Genomic DNA, 24,422 nt, shown 5'->3' with positions numbered 1-24,422 from the left:
ATAAGAGGCTCATTTACTAACCTTTTTAACCCTTTATGACGGGTTATCATCTTACAACTATTGTTGTCCTGAGCTTAGATTCAAAATGATTCTTCACCTGCAGCCGTATTTTGCAAAGTTATGGAGTTTTAAAAATTACGAAGTTGGCATAAATAACAACTTACATAAAAACACATAAAAGCTTGCATAAAAAACGCTGCTTAGTTTGGCTTATTACAGCAAATTTTTCATTTTCAACTTTGTTTTCACTTTGGGCTAAGATAAGAAGACTTCTCCATCGTATGTCTTCCTATACTTCAAATTTTTGAGTTGGACAGGTGCAACCACATGTTTTTAGATAATTACATTTTGAGTAATCCTGAACTAATCAATGAAATTTACAAGTAGACTCCAAGCTATGCCTCATTTTTTGCTCGGCTCTATATATAAACTAAAATTTTAATTAAACTTATATAAAATTATACATACATATATAATAGTATATAATTTTTTGAAATTACTATTTAGATTTATAATTCTTGAATCATACCAATGATATCTAGAAAAAGACCAAAGAATAATCTAGTTTGCGTAAATCATCATAAAATCATCATGATTGCTCAATTACACCACGAGAAACTGCCTTCTGTCAAAATAGCGGTGCTTTTTAATAGCATCTTACAGTCAAGCTGTTTACCAACAATGGTAGTGTAAAAAGCATAGAAATTCCATAAAGAGAGTGGTAAGGTAATAATACTAGAAGTTTTTTTTACCATTTAAGTAGTTTTATTTGTTTGTAGTACAACGCAAATTGGCTCTCAAAATTTTTGAAGCACAGAATTGCCTGATAACATGAATTTCTCCGCACTAATTTTACACAAGAAAACGCTGCGTTATAATGCGAGTTTGCCTTTTTCTTCGCTAATTTTACACTTTTTGAGCTGCCTGTTGATGTTTACAGACGGGTATGTAGGCAGCATTTTTATTCATCGTTATTCCAAAGTGATACTAGAATTCCCTTCCAAATCTTGATTGTTCCGATTGCCTTTTAACATGACTGAACTGGGTTTTAAATTGAAACGTTTGACATAATTTTCATGAATCTTCCTAAGACACAAAATGGCAAGAAAAGTTGTGAGTTATGCATTTAGTAGCGCAGCATTTGTATAACATCACGGGATTCGATTCAATTTGAACTCAGCTGATTTCTGAGCCGGATTAGTTCGCCATGACAATGAAAAACTGCCGCGTAGCGTTAATGGAAAACTGGAAGTCTTAAGGATTTCTTATTAGAAAGCCAATTTGATTATTTCCCCATATTCTAGACAATTTTTTCTGTTGAGCAAAGCAATTTTTGATGCGACTCCACAAGTTCTTCATATAAGCTAAAATATGGGGAAAAAATTTGTCGCGATGAGTTCTAGTTTTTTAAGCTGAGCTATGAATAAAGAAGAAACGATATAAATATTTCAGGAAAAGTATTGCCGTGGTAAAGCAGGGTACAATTTTCCTTTATTCAAAAGTTTTATGATTTCAAAACTATCATATGGTTACGGTATATTCCAAAATAATGATATATGATATTACATCCTATGAAATATAACCCTTCCCAAGTATAACTTTTCAATCCAAAATTATACATTCTGATTTCCTTTGCTGAGTTGGGAAAATTGGTGATGTGATGGCGCCAAATAGCTTTTTATGTATTTTCCCGTTTTTGTGCCATGTGAATTACGCGTTCTTCATGCATAATTTACCTTTGTGTTTTACATTTGCTTTTTCATTTTTTCATTCCCAATTTTCATCCTTTTTCCCTGAGGCGAATTTGCTTCATTCGCTCGCTCGCTCGCTCGCCGTTCTCTGACTTTTTCCCTTGACGTTTGTTAAAAACGCATACGTGAAATGTTGATATTTCATTACAGCAGCGCTGCTACAGCTTCTGTTCCTTTTTGGTCTTTGGCGCTGATAGATGGTGTGCGATTGCTTCTTGCTTTTGCCTTGATTCACTATACCGAGCATATATGTAAGCATTCATAATGTAATGCTTTCCTTCTGAGTTACGACGGCCATTGTGCCATCCATGTTTTTTGCTTAGCGGCCGAGATAGCTTGCTTGGGTCAGGCATAGGCTAGTTCTTTCTTCCCATTCCATACTTACCGATCAAATGCATAGCACACGTTAGACGAAGCCGCCGTGAATGCAGCCGCGAATTTTACCTTCATCCAGTCAGTGTTGTATCTACACTAGCAGCGCAAATATCCGAGCATTTAGCCCAGATTTAAAATTGGGCCGTGCTATTAGATAAATTCATAAGTTAACAAATCTCCCCGTATAACTTGCCCAGGCAGTGTTCGTGGGTATTATAATACATACAAAGCATACACGCATACATAACCTATCCGAATTAATCCCACTGCTGCTAGCGTGATAGTAAATCGATAATTTAACTCAAACCATTACCATTTTCCCCATTTTACATCGTTTCCCACAATCTTACTTTTCCCATTGCCAGAACCTGCGAAAAAGTTGACATTTATTTGGTATTTTTATTACAAATTATTCACATGATAAGATTAAGTTTTGACTTATTTTGTGCAAAGTTGATGCGGTTGGCGCCATTTTTTTTCAAGATAAATATAGACCGTGTTCTAATCTGCTGATTACAGCAACTAATTCGTAATTTTATATTTTAATCTTTTATCTTAAAAAATTACGACCCTAAATGGGTAGCTCTGTATGTGTGCTTTGTGCTTTCACTGCATGATTGCCAACGTATACAAAATTTGGCCAAATTGATTTTGATAACCGATTGACTTGTTGGCACAATTTCAAAATTTAAGCCCCCGATTTTACCCCGCATGCTGCATTGGACGCATGCACTTAAATTAAACCCCTCTCTGTTTTTTTTACGTTATGGTTGTTCTTTGATTTAATAGACAGAAATCGATACTTCTTGTTCCTAATTTAACACCCTCCATTTGATTTTCTCACCGAATAGGCCGTGTTTTGAAAGTATTACTTTCTCTTACAATTACAAATAGCAGCCTAATTCGTAGCCGTGTGTTGGGGCTGTCAGTCAAATTAAATTGAATGCATACTCCCCTTCTGTTTATGTTTATTTATTCCCCGCCTCATCATCACACCACTCTGACTCGGGTAAGTTTTAATGATCAGTCACATGAGGGAGGGATTTATCGTTATTGGACCCGAGCCTAATCGATAGTTGTATTCAACATTGCCCGTATACTCTTATAAAACACTATATTGATTGAGTCAATAGCTTAAATTCTGACCAAAAGCGACTTGCGTTTTGGACCTGAAAATTATTAAATTAGTCCCCGTATTAAGCATGTGAACGATATTTTATTGTTTTTTTTTTTAAATTATCTCATTTTGTGACCAAAGTCACTCATAATCTATCTTAATAACAAGGGTTGTCATAATATTTTTCTCGCTTTGCAACGACTCGCAAACGAACTTTTTCCTGAGACAAGAGTGCAATCATCAAGAAATCAATAAGTTCAGTTACGCAAAACAACCTCATTGAAATGCTGTTTAGTCACATCTGCAAAGTGGTATGAAGCTACTACAGGCCCAAAAGTGAGTGGTTAATGCAGAACGAGCTGAATTTATATCGACAGTTCAGAAGCAAGGAGAAACCTTGCTCGAAACTGCTTTAGGAACTTTAAAAAAGTAACAGTTGCGGAAGACTAGATGATCCAAGTAGAGTTAATCTCTAACTTAAGATTAGCTAATGATTAATTCAAGTTACTTGAACCAGTTGGAATAAACAGACATTCAAACTATTTCACAGTATAGAGATTAAGCTCAGTTTTTTGTTGGTGGGCCTCTACGGTTTAAATCAACGCGTACCTTGAAACCTTGCGCTAATCAAGGTCACTAATTTAAAAAAAAAACAATTATAAGTAGTAAATCATTCAATCCCGGTGAGTCAACGTTTGCAAACTGCACGGAAAACCGTATGGTGTTAGATGTTTTCAACGCGTGAGAAATATAATTCCTAGGAGTTATGGCACACTTTAGGCTAAAGGGCCGAATAATTGTAGTTTCTGCGATTCGTAGAGGATCTATGAAAAGCTATCCAGGCTGTCTAAACAAAGTCCGTTTCTCTTATTTTCCCACATTACAGACGAAGCTGTTTTGCGTCTCAAGGCCGTTTTTTGCTTCTAGAACTTTCATGTGGTATTACTATTGCAGCCGTAATCGATCAGGCTGTGGTAGACCTGAAGCTAGAGGTCATGTGAGAGCTCGTCCTCACACACTATCTTTGCCATAGTATGGCATTGATTTCACGATCTTATAGCGAAAGCCACCACTATGCTGAGGGCCTGCAAGTAAAAGAGACAATTTAGAGACAAATAAAAGAGTAAACCAAGCTGCTGATGAGGATTAGTTTTCAGAAACAGAAACTGGAAACATTGACAATGGCACATAAGTAAGTTAAGTTTTTGTCTTAAGACGGGCAAAGCAACTGTGATAAAAGAGGGTAATGAAGTAAGAGTGCGGGTAAAAACGTATGCTGACACTTTTTGTATTGTTGTCAAAAAAAGCTTTTATAATGAACTCAAGCCTGAAATGTTCTGGTCCTAGAAGCATACGAAGCAAACAGACTCTTTTTTCAATGTAAAATGATTTTGTAATATATCATGGAAAAGTTTACTCTACACAAATATTTAAATGTAGGTTTAAAATTTTGTACTTGATCTTTTGCCCACCAAGTTTGTGATGCAAGAAAAACGCAATAGTCAAAGCGCTCAAAGCCCAAACATTTCTGAAAACGGCAGCCCAACTTTTTTTCTGCAGACAAAATCGCAATGATGATACAATGCAGTAAGGGTAAAGTTAAAATACATAGTAAAAGTGGGCTTATACGAGCTTAGGCAGCACGCAAGTTTTATCAAAGGATCGCTAGTAGTGCGACCACGGTATAAAGAAGGTTGTGTTGACTAGAAAGTTCACCTGATTGGCAAAATAATGAACGAAGACTACACATTACCCAACCTGACAGAGATCTACATCAATCTGCCCTGTTGAGCAAGACAATGACGCAAAACGCTACAATCAAAACCCCAGAGAGCTGTCAAGTATTTGCCTGGGGTTGTTCTAGAACGCTTAAAAAATTATTTCTAGATCTTCTAAAACTGCATTGAGAACACATACGAACATACGAACATGCATGATGCATGATTTTTCTTCAAGAACAACCCCTTTGTCTACAAAACAGCAAGATAGCAATGCGAAAAGCGAAAGCTTGCGGTTAACAAACGGTTTAGAGAAAAAAATTGCTTTCCAGACAGCAAAGTGAAACCCGAAAAAAAAACTGACAACAGTTTCGTTTTTGTTCTCTTCAAAATTAACTCAGAAATCAAATCAGGTGTTGATACTCCCACGAAGATACTCCCACTCAATTAATTAAAACACGCGTTTTGAACAACATTTGAAGGATCAAAAAAGCTCTACAATTACAATCATTCTCGCCGCTCAGGGAGAAAAAGTATTAATGATTCTTGCAAATAAGCAGACGTTGGGGTTGTCTCTCAAAAGCTATCCGCATCTGAGTGAAACTACTTCTCCATGGTGTGCAAAGCTCTACAAATAGTATTTTTGATGGCATGATTAAAAAAGCTCTTGCCTAGAAGCAAAGTTACTCTGCAAACATTGGTACTTCACTGCTTCAGACGAAGAAGTACCAAACAGGGCATCATTCAGAAAAATCAGACGGGCTATTGTCCTAGTCAGGGGCGGATCTAGGATTTTCTTGAGGGGGGGGGGGGGCGGATTTTCAAAAAATTTTGAAAAAAATTAGTAAAAAAGGCGTTTTTAGGCACATTTTGGAAAATTTTGACCAAAAAATTGCGTTTTTTCGGCGCGCGCTCCCCCCTCAAAATTAGTAAATATTGGCGCCAAAGGCGCCTTTAGAAAAATTTTAGGGTCGGTCGGCCAAAAATGGATTTCTTAAAAAGTACCAAAGGGGGGACCCTTTGGGTCGGCAGGGTGTCGAATCCCTGAGGAAGGGGGAGCGTTTGCCCCCCCTCCTCGCCCCCCCCCCTAAATCCGCCCCTGGTCCTAGTGGCATTCGAGTTTAGACTGATCCATGAACAAGAAAAACAAATCGCATATTCAGGTGCTCTCAGAAGCAGAGAAGTTGTCAGAAAAGGAGACTTTGTTCGTAATCGGCGGCGAAAGCGACGGATCAAAACTCTTCTGACGGTCATGAGGGCCGCATTAACACTTTGCTTATAACTCTAGTCTCCGACAGTGGACCCAAATTTGTTAGCAAATTTTTTCAACAACCGGAGCTAGTTTGAGTGAATTGGTAACGTCCGATGTTCATCTTTGGAGCAAATCGAGTGGCCGAAAAACAAGTTCAGACCGTAAAACATGATATGAAGGCTAGGAGAATAACATTGGCAATCATCAATTTTCTCGCATTGCTCTAAAGAGAGCTAATTAAGCAATGAACTAGTGCTGAAAACTTACATTACCGCAGCCAGAAGGCTCATTTTTTTGTAAGATTTTTCAAGTCAAAGGAAGCAAAAAGCTGCTTCGCTATAAAGCTAAATTTTTGCTCTGGAACCAATAAATTTTGTACCATACACAAAAAGTAAGAATGAGCTTTTCTCGTTAACAGTTCAGTCAAGAAATCATAAACATAAAACATGAAAACTCAAATGAAACAAAAAAAACTGGACATTGTTTATTTTCAGTTCGCCTTCAAGACCTACATGGATTTTCTCCACTACAGAAGATCAACGTAAAACAGCATTTTCACACATTTTCAGGAAACAAAAAACATTTTATGAAAAATCCGAAACTAGCGAACATTACAGAGATCTTATAACCACAGATTTTTAAGAAAAAATGAAGTTTACGTTAAAATGACAGCTCATTTCATTGAAAACGCTTCGTTGAGACTTCGAGAGAAAAAAATATGAAAAAATATTTTTATGTTTTAGCTGATATAGTATCACCATTTCCGATACTCTAACTGTTTAACCACCTGTTGAAGTGAGTCAACGATTGTTGGTTTGAAGGTAATGAAAAAACTCGAAAAAAACTGAATAAAATTAGGTTCTCTTATCCTTAATACCCTTCTTGTTTTATGTATAGTAATTTCCTTGATGGTAATTATTAAAAACAGTTAATTTGAAGACAAACTATCAGTCATATAAATTTTTACGCTAGCAGTTAGCAAGCGATATCAAATCGGTTCACTAGTGTTTCTTTACAATTAATTTAAGATTTCCGACAGAACAGAATAATCGATTCATTTTTTCAAATCTGTACTTTTGTCAACCAACAGACAAGTTTTGAACAAGTCTCCACTTTTAAATACGCGCGCTGTTTGGCATAATTTATATTTCGTTTTTCTTTCTATTTGTTCGGCTGAATAGGGTTGTTTTTTTTATTATATCTGCTTCAGCGGCCTCATCGGTTTTTGTGTCGTTTGATGGTCGAAAATATTTCTTCTGCGTTCGTGTTTTTTGAGCACTTTCAATTTTCCGGCTCAACGGATGTCTGCTCATCAAGTCTAGTCGGCTTTGTCACCTCGTCGTAATTGTAATTCCGATGCTAGTTGATCCATCAATCGGCTTACTTGGTCTGTTTCTCTTAAAAGCACTTTTACGCACGAGAATTTTTGTAGATTTAGTCTTTTCGAATTTTTGCAATTTTTCAACTTAGCGGCTCCCGTCTCATCTTCTTGCAAGTAGTTTGCTATGCTATTTTTGTGTTGCTTCGCAAATGCTAATGAACATCTGCTTTATACGTTTTTTAAAGTCACACCCAATAACAACAGTCATGCACAGTTTTTGGTCATTGTGTTGTTATCTGGACGCCTCATCAAAGTTAGATATATTTATCAATTAGAGCCATAAAAATTGCTTGGTTATTTTAACTTTTCTTTTCTACGCAACGAATGTATTTAATAACAATAAAAATTGATAAATTACGATGATTATGGAGGCCAATTGTAAAGAGTAGATTGATTCAAAAACAGAATGGTCCGACTGTAGGTAACGGTCTACCAAAAGGAGTAGAATGGTCCGACTAGAGTCATAAAAACTATTTGGCGAACGTTACGAAATCAGGTATAAGAAAAATTATCGTAAAAATTTCAAGTTTTATGGCTCAAGAACAATCACAAAGCTGAAAAAACTGTTAAGTAGTTTTGTTTTAGGTCAGTTTTAAAAACCTACAAGTAACTACAAAAAGAACAGTTTTTAGAACTTTTTGATTGAGCCATGCCACTCACCGATTACTGAAAGCCGGCTTCTTCTTTGCTGACTGAAAGAAAAGTTTTTGCACTATTTTATCATTGTTAAACTGTTTTCCTGATATTTTTTTTATTGAAAAATATTGTAGAATTTTTCTTTCATTTTCATTAAAAAAACGAAAACAGGTGATAGATAAAACAAAGAACCCTTCAGTTTGAGATTAAAATTTTTGAAACTAATGATAATGACAGAGTATAATATACGAATCACCAAGCAGAGCACTTAAAGAGCCTTCCTTCGTAGTATCTTAGTAGTTCCTACCATTGAAAATGGGGAAGAAATTTGCATTTGCATGTGTTTCAGTTTTTTTTCTACGCAAAATTAACTACCACAAATAATCATCGGAATGGGTTGAGTGATATATCATATTAAAGCCGTTTCCGTCGTGATTCAGACGACGCTTAAACTTTTCCAAAAAATTGATGTCAAGTATAATTAATTGAATAATATTCTACACCATCGTGTAGTTCTCGAATCACACTAAAAGCGACACTCAATTGAAAAAAAAATAAAATTAAAGACTTTTTTTTATGAAGATGGTCGTAACATTCTGTGCTACTTGCACAATAACCAGCGATACTTGTTTTTTTTTGGTCGTCGCAGTTTCAAAAAAAAATTCAGAGAAATACGTTTCATTGTAGGAAAAATTGTCCGAAAGTTTGAAAAAGTTGCGGAATTCTTGCGGAACTAAAAATTTTCTGAGAGAAAAAACATTGTCAAATCAACTACCAAAAACTGCCAAAGTTATTTTGGTTAATATTATGATTATTATGATTATTATTGAAATTTACACCTCATATCCTTTTTTATATTTATTCGTGATTTAGTAATTTAATCAGTCTTGGATTTTGTAAATTAATAATTATGAATTGAGGAATTGCGTTTTTTTTTGTGTACAAGAACAACATTTGCAACCTTACGAGTCAATGGAAAAATTGATAATCACAGATTATAGTGATGATATCGCGTAAAAGCTTTTAAAATATTGAATTTTCCATTCTGACCAAATGATTTGACATTATCGGTGCATATATATTTGTAATCAATCAAAATTTTCTGTAAATTCAGTTTGCTTTTCTGTAATTGAGATTTTTCGGCAATTATGTTGGAAAATTTAGTGGTTCTCTGAGGCTTGCGTCAATTAAGAAACACATAATTGGAAAGAAAAAGGTTTTTCAAATGATTTCAAATTATCCATTTATGTTTCAACCGTTGCCTTTTTATTTTCTTGTCCCAAAAATAGGATTTTCCTCACATCACCTTAGCATCCTCAATTAAACATTCAGAACTAATAAAAAACTAAATAAATTGAGCTCTTCATATTTCTAGACTCTTCTGTATAAGCAATCGAAGTTGATTTCAAATTGAGGACCTGCACTTTTCACTGCTCCATCATCTTTTTACTTGAATTCAGCATCTGAATTGAGGTTTTCCACTATTAACTTCGTTTGAACTGTAGAGTGATTGTGGACACAGGACACCGCCTCTTCCATACACGACAAATATCTTGTTTTTTTTTGTTGAAACATCTAAAAGTTTCCTTTGAATCTGAAAATCAAGGGTTTTTGTTTGAATCTTCAATAAAATCCTTCATATCATGTCCCCAGTAGTTCCATGATACCGAATTAGTGCACCAGTAGCGCTGTTTTGACAAAAAGTGAGATAATTTTTTCTAAAACCATTGAGAACTTCCACAAAGCTTCAACTTCATACTGTTATAATTTTAGTAATATAGTAACTAGTATAGTAATTTTGTGTTTGTCCTAAAGCAAGAAATATATAAATTTTTAAAACAACATCAGTTAGAAACATTTGAATTAATCTTTTTTTCTAATTCACTTTAAGAATCTGAGTATGGAAAAACTGTGAAAAAAAACTTATGCACAATGGGTGGATGTTCGTTTTAATAGCAGAGGTCTTCCCAATAAAATGATTACAATTTCGTACGCAAGAATGTATAACTTCTCAACACTTATCAATCTGCAAAATTTTGAGCTATCAACAGGTGAAACTGTCGATATATTGCTTACAAGCTTAACATAGCGAGAACTCCTGATTTTTACTATGATTTTTTTCTACTCTTACAACAAATAGTTATTCAGTATGCATTAAAATCGACTTCTAATCTAAAAATTTATTTGTTCATTCACTTTGATAAGCAAAAAGTTTCGATAGTTAAGAAAAGTGAAAATGTTTCTTTTTGCAATGAAAATTTCTTGATAATTTTAAAAAAATTTTGGGAAGTTCAAAACAACCATTGGGTCTTGCTATGATAAATTTCTATATCGTAATGGATTCAAAGGTGTTGACCATTTTTTCATTTCCTGTAACGCAAGTGATGCGAAGCTCCGGTTAGCCTCTCTGTAACTAAGAATCTTGTTTGGGTAAAGTGTCTTGAAATAAGTAATTGCTTAGATCTGTTGGTAACGAAAGTAATATCTGCGTGGGAGTCCTTCAAAGGAAAAAAAATATGTCATTAAAAACTAGCAATTTATAACGAGAATTTATTTCCCGATCAGCTGTCCGGAAATGAGGATAATTGTTTCAGTCACTGATGAATGGTCAATTAGTTTGTTTTCTTGGCGAATGATTGCAGCTGCAAACATTTATCCATCAATTTGGTATGCTTCTGGTTTCTCTTTTTTGCAATTAGTTTTCTTTACCAAAATTATTGTATTTCATCAAAAATCTAAAACGCTTGTCTTCGGACAGATAATTCGGCCAAAATTGTTGATAGTATTCAATTTATGACGAACTGCGTTAGATACCCTTGCAAAGAATCAGTTTTACGGGCTCTACGAAACTTGATTTGAGCCATTGTTACTAGAAAAAAGCTTTCTTGGTCTTTTTTGTAAAAGTTATATATCAGTGAGTTTTGATAATGGGCTTGCTTAACCACCTCTTAAACTGAGTAAATTTTGGTGCCGAGGTATTTAAAAGTTTTTAAAGATTGTCGTGAAACAAAAAAAAGAACCTCATCACGCTGCAACTTGAGCCAAAAGTGGGCTCTTTAATATACTTCAGCACCACTTTTTTTAAGATTAAATATGTTTTTTTTTCATTATATGATCTTGTAAAATCGAACATATCAGATAATCTTTTTACTTCTAATTTTTATTTTTTTTACTTCCTGAGGTTGGTCACAGCTCCTGAGTTTGGTCACATTATTATTCTTGTAATTACAAAAACAACCTAAAATTTGTACACCTAAACTGCAGGAGTTTAAACAAAAAAGATCTTGTCTAAAAAAACTAGGAAATACATGTGGATTAAACACAATCTATGAGTTCGTTGAGACATGGTTTAATGACTCCATGATAACATTTTATGGACACTAGATAGTGATCATTTTGTCGCCTTTCGATGTGATAGATCAGCAGTCGCAACGAAAAAACAAAAGAGGGGGCGTCATGATACTCATTCCCAAAATCTTTCACCCTAAACTGCGCTTAGATTTAAACTCATTTGATCAAAAATATCTGGGTAGAACTAAAAACATCAAAAAGAAAACTGAATGATCAACACTATTAAATATTTCCTATTATCCAAGAAATCTAAAAAAAAGAAACAGAGTTTGTCGAAGAACTTGCTCTATCATCTGACTTCGGACAATCCTATAATTTAAATATTGTTCTTATGGGTAACTACGAACTCAAGTTTTTGAATACTGAAGAAAAACAATCTTGGATACATTTTCAACGCCCTATAACTTAGATGTTGTCAATAAATCAACACCAACGCTTTCAAAAACACTGATTGACTATTTTATCACAGATTTAAACTCAGGCGAATCGAAGAACAAAGTTATAAATTTAACTCCACCAAATGTAACTGACCACTTAGCTAGAAATTTGATATCTGAATTGAAGTTAATTGATAAAACTATGCCGTTTGAGCGCACAATCAACGATAGATCAAAAAATCAGAAAAAGAATTTAATACTGCCCTAAAAAGCATTAATTGGGAGTCGTTCTACAGGCAAAACAACCCTAAAAAAATTTCAACATTTTAAATTCTGATGTTGTAAGCTGCGTGAAAAGATGCGCACCTCTTAAAACAGTCTACATTCGTAATGACAAAGCAAAAATCAACCTCAAAGACGATAGTTACTTATCGGAACTATTTAATAGTAAAACAACTGAGCGACATAAATAGAATATAATAAATGACACAAGAAACTCGAAAAAATCAGCAAACAAAATCACACTCCTGAAAAATTCAATTAGTTAAGCAAAAACAAACAACTTTAAAATGGTAAATTTATTGAATTACAAGTTTTATAGACCCGGATGTTTTTTTGAGGAAAAAGATAATAAAGAAGTTGTTGGTTCAACCATCAAAAACACAAGGATAAAAAAAACGCAAACAAAAGTTTTGTTTCCGGTTTGTAAGTGAAATTGAGTGTAAAAAAGAAATAACAAATTTAAACTCAAATAAAACACCCGAACCTTCTGATCTTCCAGCCTGGGCTCTGAAAGATGGATGCAATGAAATATATCCAAACCTTATGTTTCCTATAAATGAAATTATCAACTACAATATATATCTTTCCAACTAGACTCAAAAAAGCGATTATTACCCCAATATACAAAAAAGATGACCCAGAAATAGCTAAGAAAGATAGACCAATCTCCATAACAGTTGCACTTTCTAAATTTTTCGAGAATCTACTATACAAACAAATCAAGGAATACTTATTATCAAATAACCTGATCAGCAACACCCAATTTGGTTTTAGAATATCATATTCAACGATGGACGCCATCCTTTTTTATGTGCACTGAGTTCTTCCGCAAATCAGTGGACGAAAACAAATACGTTACCGTAACTCTATTAGATCTATCAAAAGCTTTCAATTCTATCACCACGAACATTTAAAGACTAAATTGAATGAATTGGGATTCTCTGATTCAGCAATTGAAATGATTCATAGCTTTATAATCAATAGAGAAAAAAAACTGTATTAAACAAAACTGAATCCAATTGTATCACTTCACCAAGGCGTACCTCAAGCTACAACTTTGGGACCCCAATTTTCAACTTATACATAAAAGAATTGAAAAAAAATTTAAACGAAACTTGCAAAAGGGTAAGATATGCTGATGATACGCTTCTGTTTTGTGACGATAACGACATCAAAAATACCCAAAAAACTTGTTAGGAATTGTCTCTGTTTTAAACAAAACATTCTTCAAAACTAATTTCAAAGAAAACTGAGATGATATTTAGCAAAAAACATCAAGGCAGAAACCACAATTCAAAGTTCAGTATAATGGTAGATGATAACAAATAGAAAAAAACCACAAGTTATATATTTGGGGGTAATTCTAGATCATTTTCTAACCTCTCAGGGAGATTTAAAAAAACCACTGACAAACAAAAACCGATTACTTTTAATGAATGCTTCAGCCATAAGCCATCTGCACTACCCAGCAATATTATCAAGCGGTTTAACATCCAATCTAATAATTTTGTTGAAAAACAACGGAGTTGAGCAATAAAGACTTGCTGCGACAGAAGAAATTTTGATTCTTCATCCGATATTAAGCTGGAACACAAGGTTTTCTTGTTTCTCGATTGCAAAACATTTTGCCATCTATGGAAAATCAAATATAAACTACTACCAGCATAAACAAAAATCAAGTACGTGAGCAACACAATTGATGAGAACAAAAAAAATAAAAAACAAGACTTTCAAGCAAGACTCAACGGTCTTTATATCGAAAACTAATTCTTCAGAAAATCAGTTCTTATATGGAACCAAAGTCAAAACGCAAATTCAAACATAAACAGCAGCAATTTAACTTACAAGACTGTGAAGTTTAAGTTTAAGGAATATTTTTTATCTATTTTTTTGTGAAGAACCTTGCATGTCCACTTAAGGAAAAACAACATGGGAACAATTAAAATTTATTGGATGTAAATTTTTTAAAATTTATTTTGTTATATTGTAAATAAATATACAACCAAGAAAAGTTGTGTGACTTACACTTGCTTAATAATATTAAATATCATTTTGCAATTACAATTTTTTTTTTACCTGTTCACTGTACAGTTTTTGCAATACACACTTTGAAAACATGTTCTATAGCATGTGGAGTCCCTCAGGGTTCAGATTTAGGACCATTTTTGTTTTTTTTTTGTTATTAATTGATATCCTAGTTTAGTTATTTGAGACATTGTTTCTCTAAACCACAAATGTTTCAATTTAAAAGGCCTATGTGAACCCCACAATCAGTTATGGTGGTTTTCCAATACACGATAGTACCTTTCAAATTTCCTTAGCTGAGGTTGTGAAATCTCAAAAAAGAATACTGAGAGCAATATGTTTCATATGTAGACAGTTATCAATCAAAAACCTAATGAGCGAAAACAATTTAATTCATATTTTTTAGTGTTACTTTTTCAATTTGCTCAAGTAACTTTTCAATGAAATGAGATCAAAAAATAACGTTTTTTGTCTCTATTGTACAACCTGGACCACGTACTAGGAGGAAATATAGAAAGTCATCTTTGGTAACACAAAATTTTGACAACTGCTAAGCAAAAGTCGCTTTCTGTAAGGGTAGTTCAGGCTTTTAATTACTTAAAACAAAAGTTTTCATACCTTGAAAATCCATAAAAAGCCACAATTCAACTTTATGAGATTTTTTAAGCAGTTTTCCATTACCCACTTAAAAGGAAATCGCAATCTTTATCAATTGTTTTTTAACTTCAGCCCATTTCGTTAAAAAATTTTAGATAATAATATTAATGATAAAAATTGACTCCTCTCCAGAATATCCTCCTCGATGAGCAGTACTACTCTTCTGGGTTCCCCTTTAGGCATATTACTTAGTTTTTGGTTTATGTATTGAGCTGGTAGAATAATTCAAATTTAAAGACTTGAACCTGCGCTTCAGCTCAATGCTTAAGCGAATCTTTTAACCTCCTAATCAAGGTCGGAAGAAGTATCGCAGTCGCCAAACGAGTGTTTTGGGCTGTAGAGTTTGCGAATCCCATAAAAATTGATGGTGGGCTCTTGGTCAGTTATGGTACTCGTTGGGTCATTGGGTCACTGTTACCTAACCTTTTTATTGTTTGTCCATATGACCATCTTTGAACCCGACTCTAGTGTGTCCTGTTATTAGACAGAATTGAGTTCCCTTAATGTGAATTACAAGGAAACACTTAGTTTTTTTATCTAAAGTGTTTTGTAAGCGCTTCAAGAGTTTCTCAAAAAGAGATTCACGAAGAAAAGTTTTTTTGTGGAACTTAAATTACAGATTTTTTTTCAAATGCTCAGAGTAAACGTAGCTAGAAAACTTTTAACTGCCAAAAATTTGAATCTAAGGGTATATAAAAGACGTTCCACTAATCCGTTAGATCTGTCGTCCGCCACTCGAAGTTAAATAACTTTTAAGTATATCGTTAAATGACTTCGATTTACTTTTTACTAATTATACGAGGAAAACTTATTCGTATCATTCTCACTTTCTTGAGGAAACTGTGTAAATGGCAAAAATCAGGCATGAAATATACAGCCAACTTAGTTGAGAGGAAATTTTTAGCGTTGTAAAAGGGAAAATTTGAAAAGTGTTCTTTACGAAGTAAAAATTTTCATTTGTTATTCCCCAGTTTGGGTCGAATGGGCCTTCAAAATCCAAATTCAAATTCTTCGTTTCCAAGGATCCAAATTTTGCCCGAATTTTTTACCGTTCGGATGATTTGATATACGAACCGTTCCTCCCTGGAAAATGTATCTGCGTATAAAACTTCTAGCCTAATAAATGTCGTAGCATCAACTTTAATGTCAGATAATCTGACATTAAAGTTAATGCTATGACCATTGTTAGGTTAGAAATTTCATGCTGTATAGTCCAAATTGAGATTCAAAGAATTTATGCAACATAGTTTTTTTAAGAGGCGATAGGAAAGCTGAACTTTTGTCAAAGTAAAATAAAACGTCTTAGAATTAACCGTAATTTCTTTACGATTTTTAGATTTAATTTATAATTATTTTTTTAATCCTAAGTTTTTAAGACTCTGGAATGTTTGGTTTCGATTTTTCGTACAATAATTTTGATGATGAGTCTTCTTTTGATTAAAGAGTGACTAGTTTTGGAGAACAAGTTTTCTTTTACCGAGGGTGTTTATGCGGGTTCGAGAGAAGCTTGTATTTTACTAGTTCATTATGTTTTGGCAATGCAAACATCGTCGACTTTGAAGGCTAAGTTAATTTCGTTTGCATTCGGAGTGAATATATTAACTTTTTTTGAGTTTTTTGAAACATTTATTTTTTTGCTGTTTTATAAGGTGCATTATTTAAACCTAATTTTTCCTTTAAGTGACGAATTACTTAGTTTTACTGCTGGAAAACTACTTTTGGAAGTAAGGTTTCTTTAGCGCTTCCTTGGCAGTAATTTTCTTTAAAACAAGGATATGTGGTTACTGTGCAAGTAGAACAGAATAGTCCGATAAAATTCTTTAAAAAACTACAAAAAAGAAGTATACTCTAAGTTTTTCTTCTGACTTGTAACTATATTCGGTAAATTCTACAGGTCATAGTAATGTGGGCAAATTGGACAATTTTTTTTTGTAAAAAATGACTAGAAAAACAAAAAATAAAAAAAAAATTCAAAAAATTTAAACTGTAGACTTTTTTGAAGTTTTTGGTTTACAAAATGGCGCTTACAACTCCAAAAACTAAATTTACTTGCTTAAAATTAAGTTTTCAGAGCTTTAATTTAGGATAAATAAGCTGTTTAAGCCTGCTCGCTTGATTTTTTCGCTCGAAATCGGATTTAAAATTAAAAATCTTTACACCAGTGTTTCTCGATACTGATAATTTTTTGAAAACTTCAGACTGTGGTTCAAATTACGAGTTGTAGGGCTTCAGTTTGGCATATCACTATTACTATTGCCATGATCACTTGTGGTACCTAATTTTGTTGGAAAAAAATAAATTAAAACACACCCGAATACAAAGTTACTCCACATTTTTCAAATAGTTTTGATGATGAGTCTTCTTTTGTTCGAATCACGACTAGAAGGGCTTCAGCTCACTCTGGTGATTATTTGTGGCAGCTGATTTTGCGTAGAAAACAAAAAGAAAAAAAACCGATAACACACCCGAATACGCTTCCTCAGAAGAATTAAGTTATTTAGTTAAAACATAATAAAAAGTTTCGGTTCTGACCATTCAAAATGGGGACAATTTTGGTATTCGGGTGTGTTATCGGTTTTTTTTTCTTTTTTGTTTTCTACGCAAAATCAGCTGCCACAAATAATCACCAGAGTGAGCTGAAGCCCTTCTAGTCGTGATTCGAACAAAATTTAATAATTTCCAAAAATTCTTTCCATTGTTGAGAAAAAGCGGATTGAAATTTTCGAAAAACCGCTATTCGGCTGTAACAGCCTAACAATCGATCATTGTTAATGTGCATTGTCGTGCATTGTTTCGATCTCATTGCTCGCTGATAAAGCGGAAAGTACGCTGTAATGATAATATTTCTTGTCAACAAGTTTCACGGCCAAAGCGGGTAATGATAATCTTTCTTGTCAACAATTTTCACGAAGGTTTATTCAGACTTTCCATTGAAATGATACAAATCACAGTAAATTTCAATTTTGACTTATTTCATGATTTATCATAGTGCGGGAAAGTTGTTTCAGCAACATACGCGAACTGTCTAGGTGATCTGTAGAACATCCAAGCGGCTCCTAAATACTTTAAATAAAGTGATTGTAGAATAAATAGTTTTTTTTGCTTAAATCTTGAAACAATGAGATTGTTGCTGACATATTTCTATGGCAAGGTTCCAGAACCGCTCCTTTTTTGCAGGAAAAGGGAATGTTTTGGGTGCGGTTTTTGAAAATCCGAAGCAATTTTTCAATTTATAAATCATCTAAAAGTAACTTTAATGTATTCTTTAGTTTTTGAAATGCGTGTTTTACGTCATTTGATTAAAACGACGTTTTGCTGAATAAATGCTTTAATCTGTGGCGTGCGCAGAAATTTTTCTAGGAGGCGCGGATCAGTTTTGATGTTGGCCAGCCAAAACTGGATCTCGTAAAGTTATACCAAAGGGGGAACCCTTTAGAAAAATTTGACAACCAGAATTGAAGGTGGAACCTCTAGACACGCTACTGGTCATAAATAAGAACAAAGGGTAAAAATATTCAGCGCGAAGCGATACCTGATAGATCTTAGCTGCACTAGGTTTTCCAACTTAAGGTGTTTCACAGAGTTAGATATTTATCACCTAGTCAATGGATCTACTTTTTTAAAGCAACGTGATCTCTTTCATTTGATTGCCATGTTTTTTTAGACAACTTAGAATCCATGGTTAATTTGTTTGTTTTTACTAGTTTCTAACAACGAGACCTAATAAAAAATAAAGTTCCTGATATACTGTTTGGAAATATTTCTTGTTAATTGTTCGTCATTTTTTCTTTATAAAAGATGATGAATTGGTACGCTTTTTGGAGGGCTTAGGAAATTAGACGACAAGCAAATTAGACGATCAGAAAATAACGAGTTTTAGACAATAAATTGCGTAAAATTTGTTTATAGACTTAAATTATCTTTAGGCTGAGTAAATACTCGTTGTCCATTTAAACATTAACTTGAGAGCAAACTGCGTGAAATTTGTTTACAGACTGAAATTAAATGTTGGCTGAGTAAATACTGGCTGTCCGTAAATTCCGTTTCTTTACAGTCGTCTAATTTCTTGTCGTCTAATTTCCTAGGCCCCGCTTTTTTGTATAAATCTGAAAACAAGTGAACAGAAAAGGGTACATTTTTTTTCTACAAAAAGGATACAATGATCGTAAAATCGTTAATTTAGTTTAAGTCCGGGCATTTATAATTCCACGCATATTTTGTAATCAAATTTACTCATGTCATCTTTAATTAATCTCTATATTATTTACATTCTACCTTTCGTCTTGGGCTTCTTGGATTGCCTAAAGTGGCTTTTGTATTTGGAAACAGTATTTTTTTGTCTTTTGCTGGTCTCACGTTGATTTGATTTTCAGTAAAAGCATTTCAACACCTCCTGCAACCATTGGTTTTTTCGATGTTGAATTTGTTTCCTTTTTGATCTGATTGTTTTAAAAAATCCCAGGAACGATTGCCTGTTATTTAGGTCTAGGACAGCTAAAATATCTATTGTTGCAGATCAAGACTGGTTGTGACCAGAGTTGGAGCCGGGCTCGGGCCTCATTTTTAGGATCAGTAACCGGGCCGGGCCAGGGCCTGACTTTCAAAAGAACTCACACCTTTCACAGTTCAAGCTAAAAATGCCTGACTTCAGCAGGGCTGGGCAAATCCGGACAGCCAACTTTCTGTGGCAAAAATCAGCCAAATCAACTGCTAGGATCGGGTGCGGCGGCTAATGGATTTATTAAATTTTGATTTAAAAAAAAATTCACTTTTGAATTTCAATTTACTTAATGTAAGGAAATTTGTGTTTTCATTTTAAAAAAATTTTGCATTCAGGACCGGTTCTAACTCTGGTTGTAACGCTTCCTTTGACTGAATATTTTAGAGAGGAGTATAAATTGGAGTTTTAAAATTTAAAGTTCGTATTAAAAAACTTCTGTAATCCTATCTGATTCTCCGGGCTTTGCAATGCCATAAGTGTTGGCTAGACATTTAAAGACGTCTCCATGTCTCTTTGTTTACAGCTAAGACATTTGTAACTCTCGAACATCGTGTTTGGGTATTTTGGGAAGCTACCGTAACATAATCTCGAGTTCTTTGAAGCTGCTCCCAAGGATTTTCATTCTCGCAAATTTAAAGCTAAATAGAGTTTAGATCTCTTCTTTTTCTTTGTTTTTAACCTCATGCAATTGAATAGTTTCTTTTGTTAGATACTTTTTTCCTTCTGGCATTTCATGTTCTTTGATGATTCAATTTTTTTCCTCGCAGTTATATTCTGGGATATATTCTTTGCTCTTGCTGCTTGCCCAAGAATTAGAATTTGAGTTTCAAGAACCTCTCAAGCGTCAGATTTTTGATGTCAACGTGCCCTTTTGCGAAACAATAAGGGTCCACGTATTAACAAGAGACCTGGACCTTAATGCACTGGCTCCCAGGTAGTGGAAGTTTCTGAATTTTGGTTAAGCAAAAGTGACAGAACTCTACGAAGCTTCGAATCGTTGCTCTGCTGTGATATATTAACAATTACTATTGCCGCTGGTAAAACATTGTTAAAAAGAACAGAAAACAAGGTGAATTAAAACTGAATTTAAAACTATACTTATTCAACTGAGCTCGAAATCCAATGGATTTTGACCTAGAACTGGTAGATACTAACTAACTAACAATGTCAACTAGTGTAAAGCATCGAGTAAAATAGACGAACGTTCATAAAATATGATGGCCAAAAAAATTTTGTTCGCAAACAGTTTAAAGTCAATTTTTCCTCCTTAATTCGTGCACTTTGTTTGATTTTACATTTTCGAAGCATTGCGTCATCTGGAAACATTAGGCTCCAGCTTCAACTATCTACAAATTGATTCTAAATGCGGCCATAAAAAGATGTCTCAATTACTAAAGCTAAAGCCTTGAAATTGCTTTCATTCATTGTAAGAATAAATTAAAACATTCGGGCCGTCCCCCTTTTGTGTTTTCTTCTTTATTTGGAGCTTTTAGACCATTCATGGTATTGTTGAAGGAATAGGGGCTAATCAATACTCTATAGAGATTTTAATGCTTGAATGTTTTTTTTTCAGAGGTTGCAGATTGATTGTTTTTAGCTGCGCAACATTTAAATAATAGGGCTGGTCTGCAAATAATTGTTTGTTTGTTTTTTTTGTTGCTTTGTTTTTCTTGGGTCCCTTGCCTCTCGGATTGCTGGGCGGGATGCCTCATTAGCAATTCGTACACCAGTTCAGTTTTGAGTCTCATCTCGCTGATTTTATCACACTACCCTTCCCCTTCCTAGTAGGCGGTGCTAATACGCTGCAATAAGCCGATGGCCTCCACAAACGAACGTTAGCACACACAAAAAATGCAAACAATTTATTCGTCCTTTAAACTTCAAAGTACTTGATAGTACCGATAGTATAGAAAAACTTTGAATCAAAAAAGCCAATTGGTTGATCGAACCTACTTCTTAACTTAACGTTTCATTAACCCTTAAGTAGGTGGCTTTTTTTATTAGGTACTAGACCCAAAAACGGTAATATATATTTTTGTTTTCAATTGAATATTTATTAGCTCGGTTTTTGTTCTTTTCTTTCAAATGAAATGTTTCCATTTTTTATCAAATTAGTGAACACAAAGCGAAGTCTCCTTGGTGTAAAAAGCGTCTCTCCTTTGCTTTTTTTTCTTTCCCATTTTAGCGGGTACTTCCCCAGAATAAAAGTTCAATTCCCTCATCGAACCACTCAGCGGACAGTAGGCCGAAACATCTGAAGCCCTAAAAATTGAAAATTCAGCCTAATCTGAATCAGTGTGTTCCAATTTATGATGTTTTGGAATTTCACGGCTGGTTCTAAAATATTAAATCAGTTTAAAAACTTCAAAAAAAAATAACTTTAAAACTTATTGTTTCGAATGAAAGTTTTTGCAACTTAAAACTTCAGAAAAATGTGCAATGATCTTTTTATCGGTTAATCAAGACTAGATAGTAATATCTGATCATTTTAGGCGGTATGGCTACGGGATAACAAACGGTCGCATTTTTTCCTTTAATTATTTCTAAATTCCACCAGAAAGACGCTCAAGTAAACGTGAGCGAAAATAAAAAACAAAAAAAACAACAAAACGCGTTCGTTTATTTTTATACTTTTTATGCACCTATAAACCTTTTTTATCATGGACAAGCTTGGTTGCGCCTTCACTTTTACTGCAAATTTTTGATTCTGCTGCTTTTTTATATTGAATGAAAAAACAAGACTAACAATAGTCAAGGTGTGCCGTGTTATCATTAAAAAGACAAACTTCCTTTCAGACCGGTCAAAATGCAGACATTTCAACACAACGCGGCACAATTTAATGTTTATCAGGGCAAGTGACCAGTAAAAATTGAGCGTAAATTCTATAGTTAAAATCCACTTAAATGGAACACTGGTAAATTTTCCCGTTCAATTTTTACCAAAAAATTCCTTGATCAGGGTGAAACAAAAAATGAATAGAATGTTGAAGAAAGAAAGGTCTTTTTAACGACAAGGAGAGCTTTGCTTGTTGTAATGGTTAACTTTGATTTTTTAATGTTTTGCTCGTATTTGTCTGCTATTTTGAGATTCTGCTCGGAAACATATCTGCTGTATTTTCCGGCTTCTGTGTTCAACCCGTCGGTGGCTGCACCACAATATAGCAAAGAGAACTCCCATCTATCAGCTAAGCCCTCTTTTTGGTAAACGCGTGCCGCTCATTTTTCACAAGTGTAGCTATTTTTGTGAATGAAAAAGAAACAACGCGACGCTCTGCAAAGTTCGTTCTTTTCAGTCCTTTTTATAGCACTGATTATCTAAAGCGAAGAGGATCATATTGTAAGATAGGCGCTTTCGTCGCCATAATCCCCCACCCAGCACACAATTTTAGCCCACAGGGCATGCAGATATGTCTCAAAATATTGCGACCGTCATTTATTGCATTTCAAAATAAAGACTGTTCTCATTCGGTAAAGTTATCCAAGCTCAGCGTCGTTAACAATGCTAGTTAAATTAACAGCAGTTGGGTCAATTTGGGAAGACAGGGTCGATTAGTTCTGTAGCAATTGTCACTGTCAGATTATTCTCATTTTACAATTTCTTCCACGCAAATTATCAAGCTATTCGCTTCTTTTCAAATCCGAAGGTTTTGTTTTATATACAAAAGTCAGCGCTTTGTGAGGTCAATGCAAGGTAAGACAGTTTTTCTGACACGCAACCTAGTTTTTGCTTCTGTATCCAGTTATTGACAAATTGCGACCGTCATGCATTTTTTTTTCAATGAGTGAAAGTTGGATACAACAGTCAGAATTTTCATTGCCATATAATATTTCGCTTGTTGTGCAAAATAATTTTTAAACAAGACTGCTTGTGTCAGGACAAAGCCCTGAATGTTACGATTGCTTTTTAAGGTCTATGGAGTAGTGTTCGATTTAGAAAATGGGTGATATTTAAAAAATGAATAAAAACTCAAAACTTCTCTTTGATTTTTTTTGAAAATCATTCCCCCACACGCTATTTCAAGCGACGTAATAAATTGACCAAATACCTCGCTTAATTTCAATTTGGAACGATTTCTAATAGGGATTAAATTCCGCTTTCCGCGTTAATACCACGAAATATATCGGGCGTTAATTATCCCAAATCGTCCAAGTTGACTATCTTAAAATCCCAATAATTTCCCGAAAAATAATCAAAGATGAAAAATTATTTTTTGTTTGAGCTCAAGGCAACAATACTTTTTACACGATATAAAAAAATTCCATCAAAAATTGCTAGTTAAAATGTCGACCAACTCGAGCACAAATTTTCCGTAATTTTTTTCGAAAATAGGTGGAACAAAAATTTTTAAAAAATTGAAACAAAACAAACAAAGTTTTGTCTTTTTTCTATTGAATCAATTAATCAGAGTCATTTGAATTTCTCTCTATCCCTTTAATGCTAGTGCTGATTTAAATTATCCGGACGAAAAGTATTAATCTTGAAATTTACGACGCGTTTTTTTAAAATTGGGTTGAACTTAGGTGAAAATTGATGAATAAAAAACTTGATTAAAATTTCTTTTGAAATAATTTTGCAAAATTTGGGTTTAAAATTATGGCTTTTTCAGTTATTGAAACAAATTGGTTTTTTCAGTTATTAGAAAATTATGCTACAATCACCGGATCAAGTTGTGCCAAATTTATATCAATGGGAGCCTTTTAAGTAGCTCAACAAAGTATATGAAGATTAGAATCTCCAAAAAATTGCGCAGAAACGTTAAAATAAAATTTTGGCTTTATTTAGTAAAATTGATAATTTTGTATATCAAATAAAACTCATTTTTTCATGCAATTTTTTCTAAAACCCTCGTAAAATTTTGGACTACGTAAAAGGCTTTCGTTAATATAAATTTGGCAATTTTTGACCGTGTAGTTGTAGTGTAATGTTTGATTGACTGAAAAAGATTCACAAAATTATCCATTATTAGTTTTGGTAAACTTCTAAGCAATTTTTGTTCTC

At 33.9% G+C, this 24,422-nt stretch overlaps 1 protein-coding gene across 3 annotated transcripts in view; it reads left to right on the top strand.

Moving 5' to 3' along the window:
• Positions 1–1,816: 1,816 nt before the first annotated feature.
• Positions 1,817–24,422, top strand: part of LOC134845772 (uncharacterized) — a 42,685-nt gene continuing 20,079 nt past the window's right edge. Inside the window, exons 1-2 of one of the 3 annotated variants that reach the window (XM_063862846.1) lie at positions 10,852–10,897; positions 22,907–23,114. The gene's annotated coding sequence lies outside the window, so the exon portion shown is untranslated. Of the gene's footprint in view, positions 3,136–10,851; positions 10,898–22,614; positions 23,115–24,422 lie in introns of those variants that run through there. The other 2 variants (XM_063862844.1, XM_063862845.1) reach the window with 2 other exon arrangements.

This window comes from Symsagittifera roscoffensis, chromosome 5 (genome assembly GCF_963678635.1).
Source record: "Symsagittifera roscoffensis chromosome 5, txSymRosc1.1, whole genome shotgun sequence".
NCBI classification, from domain to species: domain Eukaryota; kingdom Metazoa; phylum Xenacoelomorpha; order Acoela; family Convolutidae; genus Symsagittifera; species Symsagittifera roscoffensis.
This window is presented reverse-complemented; position numbering and strand designations above follow the sequence as displayed.